We start from the raw sequence: 7,550 nt of genomic DNA, 5'->3' as shown, positions 1-7,550 counted from the left end.
AGCTTGAAACATATTGACTCAATAAACCGGGAGGTTGAGAGTTGGGTGAGAGTTTACCGATCCTTTGTGCTTTTGGGAGTTATAGGTTAGAAGTTGATCGGGGACGGCAACTATGACCCGTAATCTACCGTTTTAGTCGTCCGGGAGGGGGCTAGAACTAGTGGGGAGATCACTCTAGATAAATAGGAATATCAAGACTAATATTGAGCTAATTTGAAGTCCATTGCTAATCCGTCGATGCCTAATCCCTAAACCACCTTCATCACTTAATTAATCCACTTTGTTTGATTGTTCTTATTTTGTCTTTGAATTTGTTAGTTAATCAAACCACTCACCTCCTTGTTTAGTCTAAATAGCTCTAGCATAATGAATTAGGATAATCACTAGATTGAACTACTAATCCTTGTGGGATACGACCTTGCTTCCATATATTACAACTACCCGTATACTTGCGGCGTGGTGAAAATATTAGCGAACAAGTTTTTGGCGCCGTTGCCGGGGATTAGTTTAGTTTGATTGTTTGTGATATTTTGAATCATTGTGCTTAACTACTTTAGACATTTTACTTGATTTATTTTTGTTTTCTATATTAAGATGTTTGTTTTGACTCGTTGTTTTGTTGGTTGGTAGGGTGATGAAAAAGAAAATTGTTACACAACACCAAAAATATTAAATGGATGATGGAAGGAATGAGTTGGTTGAGCAACTCGAACTACAATTGGCGATGATGCAACTTAAGTTGCGAGTTTTAGAAGCAAAAAGAAATTGTAGGCAACCATTTATTCAAGAAGCCTTCCAACCCACACCTTCTTATGGCGAGTATTATGACATGGGGTGCAATGCCATGGAGTGGCAATCACCATTGGAGTATGAGGATCATTTCAATAGTTGGAATTATGAAAATTCATATTCCACTCAAGAAGGCTTCCAAGGGGAAAATTGGTACTATCAAGAGGAGAAACCAAATTCTAAAGACGATCTCCTACAATGCTTCTTAGCCACACAAGCTTGGATAGAAAAAAGTATAGCAAACTCGGATGTTATGCTAGAAGAGCAAAGAAGGTCTTTGGCTACCACTATGGAAAATCAAAAGCAAATTGATGATTTGTGCATAGCCATTAGCCTAAAAAATGGAACCTTGTATGAGGAACCAATGCCAATGCTAAGTGAAGAGCCTTACAAAGTTGAAGAAGAGTATGAAGAAAAGAGAGATGATGATCAATTTTCCAAACCCCTTGAAGCCGAGAGCCCAACTTTTCCAATGCAACCTCTACAATTCCAAAAAGATGAAGACTGCACAAGCTTCAAAGAATGCAAAGTCATAAATTTGGTCGATCCTTACCTCGACACGGGCGATTCTACGAAGGCTTGCTTCTTTCACTTTTATTTATGTTCATCTTTTGATTTTTATTTTGATTTGCCTAATAAGGAATTGTTTGAGTGTGGTGATACTCTAGATGGTGAACGAGATTACCATGACGCCCGGGATGTCTCAAGAATTGCAAAGCCACCATATTTTTGGATCGCGACGGATGGAGCATGCAAATTTGATGAGAAATGGCCACCGCCTAAGCCTCCACCTCGCTTGTGAGTACGAGACAAGTGACCATTTTTTCCTTCATCCAAACTTATTTCTCCTTTGTGTGAAATAAGTTTGGGGGAGGGTGAAGACGGGTTACTTATCTCATTTATTCCGTTGTTTATTTATTTAGTTAGTTTAGTTTTCGAATAATGAGATTTTGTCTATTTTCTTGAGCTTTTCCATGTCTCTTGAGTTTGAGCTTGATTGTTGAAAAACATGAGTTGGATGAAATGTGTGTTGGGCTTATGATATGAATTTTGTTTTTGGAAAAATTGTGTGTATCACTTGTGGATTATGCATGAAAAGTTTGAACTTGTGACAAGTGAGCTAAATGTTGTACCTCCAAGAACTTGAAAAAGAAAATGAGCTTGTGAGAATTGAGCCTTTGATTGTCATACATTTACAATCTCATTTTGTTCTTGAGTGTAAATCATTTGAGCATGTGTGTTGATCTCTAGAACTTGCCATGAGTCCTCTCTTGAAAATAAAAGTAGATGTGTTGTTAATATTGAAGTGATTTAAGGCCATCCTTGTTAGCCACTTGACTTAAATTGTGTCCAAATTCTCATGCGATCCTAGTTTACCCTCTTTGTGCCTTATAGCCTTTCTTTGAATTAACCAATGATGGGTAGAACTCAGATTGTTAGTGGTTACTTTGATGAAAATGTTTGGGAAATGATTGAAATTGCTTATCAAGCTTTGATTGAGTGAAAATCACTAGTTCCCTATGAGCTTAAAAAGAAAAAGAAATGAAAATGAATGTGAATAAAAGAGTATAAAGGGGAGTGATTTGCCTTTTGAATCATGATCTTGATAAGTATTCATAGGGTGAAAAAGAAGAAATGTGGGGATATTGGTTATTGATTGATTTGAAAAGAACAATGGTGAGTATGACTTATTCAATTTGGGAATTATATATGAGTCACTTTGCCTATAAACACCTCACTTCACCAAAGAGCCCTCATTGCAACCCAAGAAAAGCCCTTGTTGATCATTATTTATAACACATTGAAGTATAGAAAGTTAGGATAAATGGCAAGCTTATGGTAGATTGCATACATTGTTTCAATTTGAGTGCAAACACGTCCAATCTAAACACTTGAGAGTCGAGTGCATCATTGAAACATCCACATTTGTGAGGACTCAAGCTTGGAGGCTATAATATTGAACTCATTATCACTTGTGACTTCTTGGAATGCATTTCTACTTGTGATACACTTTTGAAAGATTTTTGAAAAATTTGAAGCCCTTGAAATGACACAAATTCATTCTCACATGTTTGTTATCTTTTATTTCTCTTCTCTTTGTTGTTTGGGGACAAACAACGCTTTAAGTTTGGGGGCTTGACAAACATGGTTTTCGTACCTCAATTCCACATGATTTGTTGTCATTTTCCTTCATGTTTTGTTTGTCAATGCGTGTTTGTACCATAATGTTGAGTTTTATGAAGATTTGATGTCTTGGTGTAGTTTTGGAGTAATTTCAGGAACCATCAATGATTAATTGGAGGATTTTGAAGATATGAGATTGAAGTACGTCTCGAGAGGAATCCGTGAGCGCAAACGGCGACCAAATCCGAGTTCGGACGAGGGAGAACGGAGCAAAACGAGCGGCCTGCGCAATACGCCCAGTACCCCGCGGTCACCACCCGCGGCCGCGGGGTGGGACCGCGGGTCAGCTGCCCTGACTCCAGTAGACACCCGCGGTCACCACCCGCGGCCGCGGGGCGGGACCGCGGGTCCCCTGACTCTCTCCCACGTTTGCCGGCCGCGGGCGCGGGCCAGGACCGCGGGAAAAGGGCGGAGCCTCCCCAAGTGGGCCCCAGTCGGGTTTTTCACCCCTTAAACCCCTTTCTCCCCCTTTTCCTCACATTATTCATCATCCCCAACATTCAACACACCCATTTTCCATCTTCCCCAATTCCTCCACACCAAACCCTAGCCTCCATTACCACATCTTTTTACCAAGATTGAATGCATTGAAGAGGAGAGAAGATTGGAGAAAGCTCATTAATAGGATTTGTCACTTCTTACTCTCTCTTTCATTTATGTATTTCTTTGATTTAGGTTTGTTGTTTGTGAACATGTTTGGATAAAATCCCCCATTGGTTTGGGGATTAGGCTAGTTGATTATGTGATGGATTGATTATTATGCTTAATATATGTCTTGATTATTTCCTTGTTATTATCTTTTCAAGCCCTAGCTTTAATTCTTGTATGGATTGTTGGTCACTTTCTATGCATTTCTAATTTGTGATTTGAATTGGGAGAGGATAATCATAATAGATTAGGAGCTTGAAACATATTGACTCAATAAACCGGGAGGTTGAGAGTTGGGTGAGAGTTTACCGATCCTTTGTGCTTTTGGGAGTTATAGGTTAGAAGTTGACCGGGGACGGCAACTATGACCCGTAATCTACCGTTTTAGTCGTCCGGGAGGGGGCTAGAACTAGTGGGGAGATCACTCTAGATAAATAGGAATATCAAGACTAATATTGAGCTAATTTGAAGTCCATTGCTAATCCGTCGATGCCTAATCCCTAAACCACCTTCATCACTTAATTAATCCACTTTGTTTGATTGTTCTTATTTTGTCTTTGAATTTGTTAGTTAATCAAACCACTCACCTCCTTGTTTAGTCTAAATAGCTCTAGCATAATGAATTAGGATAATCACTAGATTGAACTACTAATCCTTGTGGGATACGACCTTGCTTCCATATATTACAACTACCCGTATACTTGCGGCGTGGTGAAAATATTAGCGAACACTACGATAGTACAATATATATAGACAAAAATAATAAAACTAATTAAATTTTTTTGAATCAAAAAGTTTACATGAATCAAAGTTTAGATTCTTTTTCTATTTGATCCGTTTATGATTGATCACAATGTAGCTCAATAGAACTACTGTAATACCTCGTATACTTATATAATACTTCTATTATATACATATAGTATATATTTATTTATTTAGCAAGGGAATTAAATAACTTGAGATGCTATTTAATTATTTGAGTATTACTTACTAATGAGTTTATTGATTTAATAATCAAGATCAATTACTAAATCAATAATGTGAATAGTTCTAGGTAGAGTAGAATGTGGCCAGCCTTATTATATTTTTGTAATTGGAGAATATTTATCTAAATATGTTTTTTAAAAGAATTTCTTTTATTTATAAATTAATTTATTATATGTCTTTCCATTAAATTAAAGTTAAGGATTGCATATATATTTAATATATATATTTTTTTAAGTGGGCCGATTAGTAAAGGCCACCAAATCTCCATTACATTTGCATCAAATAGTTTTTAAAAGTTTAGCGCACAATTCCCAAAAAATAAAAATCATTTTCTCTCTCTTCGTCCATCAGTTTTTTCTCTACTTTTTTATGTATTTTTTATATAATTTTAATTCTTTTTTAAATATCGTCAAATTTGATTTATGAAAAAATATTCAATATGCATCTTAAGTTTAAGTTCGTAAAAATAATAAAAAATGAATTTAAAATGAAAATGCTATTAAAATTTCAAAATATTTTATTTTCTTTCCCTTTGTTAAAATTTGACAACTTTTTTATTTATGTTTATCTATAAAAATATTTATTTGTTTATTTGTTATTATGTGGAATAATCTATAACAATAATGCGTATATCAATTTTCATTATCAAATAATTTAAAATTATTTAATAACTATAATTATCATTACACTTTATACATAGTTGAAAATTACTCACTCCGTCCCATTAGAGCATCCACATCGCTTACACGATAGCGGCCTACTCGTGTAAGGCTGCTATCGTGTAAGCCGATGCAGCCCTCACTTACACGAGGGCTACACGTTCTATCGTGTAGCCTGATCGACCGTTGAAAATAGGCGCATGTTTTACACGAGCCTTTTAAAAAAAATCGAAAATTGAATTTGACTGCCTCGATTTGCGCGATTTTTTGACCGTTTTTTTTCTTTCTTTTTCTTCTCTTCTTTTTCTTCTCTTTTTCTTCTTCTTCTTCTTCCTCATTTTTTTCCTTCACCTTCCTCATCTTCCTCACTTTTTCCTTTCTTCCTCTCTCTACACCCTTCATGGATCCACACAACCCAAATTACTATGACCTAAATTGGTGCCCGATCTATCCGACGACTATCATCCCAATTTATCGGGATGTAACTTTGGGGATGCTCCTCCATCCGGCGAGGAGATGCCTTCGGCAGCCCATAGTGCCGCTAAACCGAAGAAAGGCAGCCGAAGGAAGGAAGTCGCCCACAAGATCCGGCATGACAGGCAAGCGCCGGTGACGGAAGAGGATGATGACGGAGGAAAGACTGTCCGTCACACCTACACCCCGAAGGAGACGGACCTCATCGTCCAAATTTGGATGGTGGAGACAAACGACGCCATCCGTGGGACAAATCAAAAGGGGCACGAATATTGGAAGAGGATTGTCGCCCGTGCCAACCTCAAGCACCGCCAGATTCAAGGGCACTGGACGCGAGTGGCCCAAGATGTGCGGCTCTGGGAGAGTATTTGGGTGGAGACGCGCACCCGGTGGCCATCCGGCCATTTTGACGATATGCTCCGGGACAAGGCCCAAATCCTCTTTAAAAGTCGGACTGCAAATAAGGCCTCCTTCAACTACTGGAACGCGTGAAAAATTCTTCGGAACAACCACAAGTTCAAGTCGATATACCTCGAGGGAGACGTGCATTCCTCCAAGAAGACAAAGACTACAGAGGAGGGCGCCTTCACCACCTCGGCGTCGGGCGAGGAGATCTCGTCTGCCCGGCCGATTGGGAACAAGGCGGCAAAGGCGGCGGCGAGGGCAGCGAAAGCGAAGGGGAAGGGGAAGGCGGCAAGCTCCGAGCAATCATCGGAGTACAAAGAGGCATTTGAGCGGTCTGACCAGAACTTGAAAAAAATCACCGCCAAGTATGCCAAAAAGAACGAGCTCAAGGAGAGGGAGCTCGATATGCAACTCCTCAGTCTGGATACATCGCATATGAGAAATTAATATTTTATGTTTAAACCCTATTTTGCATTTATTTATTTTATGTTTAAACCATATTTTGCTTATATTTATATTTTGATTATGTTTAATATTTATATTTATTTATTTAAAATATCATTTAATTTTGAATTTGCCGTGCATTGCACGGATGGTCGTCCTAGTTATATATAAAAAGGGAGTTCAACGGTAATAATTTGCCGCCACAATTTAAAGTTTAGTTATTAAAGATAGATTTCAGCTATAATTTAGGAGATTAGTTATTAAAGAGCGATTTCAGCTATAGGAGAGTTACGTTCAATTGCAATTTTCTAATTTTTTTTCTTCATTTTTTTTCTCTTTCCTTCTATGTATATATATAGTTTTTTTCAAACATCTTACAATTTGGCTAATAATAAAATATACAATATATATATATATATATATACATATGTATATATCTATCACATTAAAGATCATGACAAAAACTTTAATTTGATATGTTATAGGATAAAAATCATCAAAAATGAATTTACAATGAATAAGTAATGAAAATTTTTAAATATTTTATTTTATGTCTCTTCATTAAAAATTCACAACTTTTCATTTATGTTTGTGTATGAAAAATATTTATTATGAAGTACTATATAATGATATGCATAATGAAAAATTTCATTATCGAATCATTTTCAAATTTATTTAATAACTATAATTATCATTACATTTTGTATAAATTGAAAAATTTTATTTTTATATTCAGGATTTTACTGAGTAATTAATTGATGTGAATTATTATATTTTATTTTTAAACATATTTTGTATTTGTTTATGTTTTGATATTTTTTATTTATATTTATTTATTTAAATTTATCGTTTAATTTTGATATCTATCGTGCATCGCACGAATGGGTGTATACTAGTGACAACTAAGTGTATACTTCCTCCGTCCACGAAAAAAAAATTAGGAGTGAGTGGCACGCGTTT

Source organism: Salvia miltiorrhiza, chromosome 2 (genome assembly GCF_028751815.1).
Source record: "Salvia miltiorrhiza cultivar Shanhuang (shh) chromosome 2, IMPLAD_Smil_shh, whole genome shotgun sequence".
NCBI classification, from domain to species: domain Eukaryota; kingdom Viridiplantae; phylum Streptophyta; class Magnoliopsida; order Lamiales; family Lamiaceae; genus Salvia; species Salvia miltiorrhiza.
Note: the sequence above shows the minus strand (reverse complement) of the source record.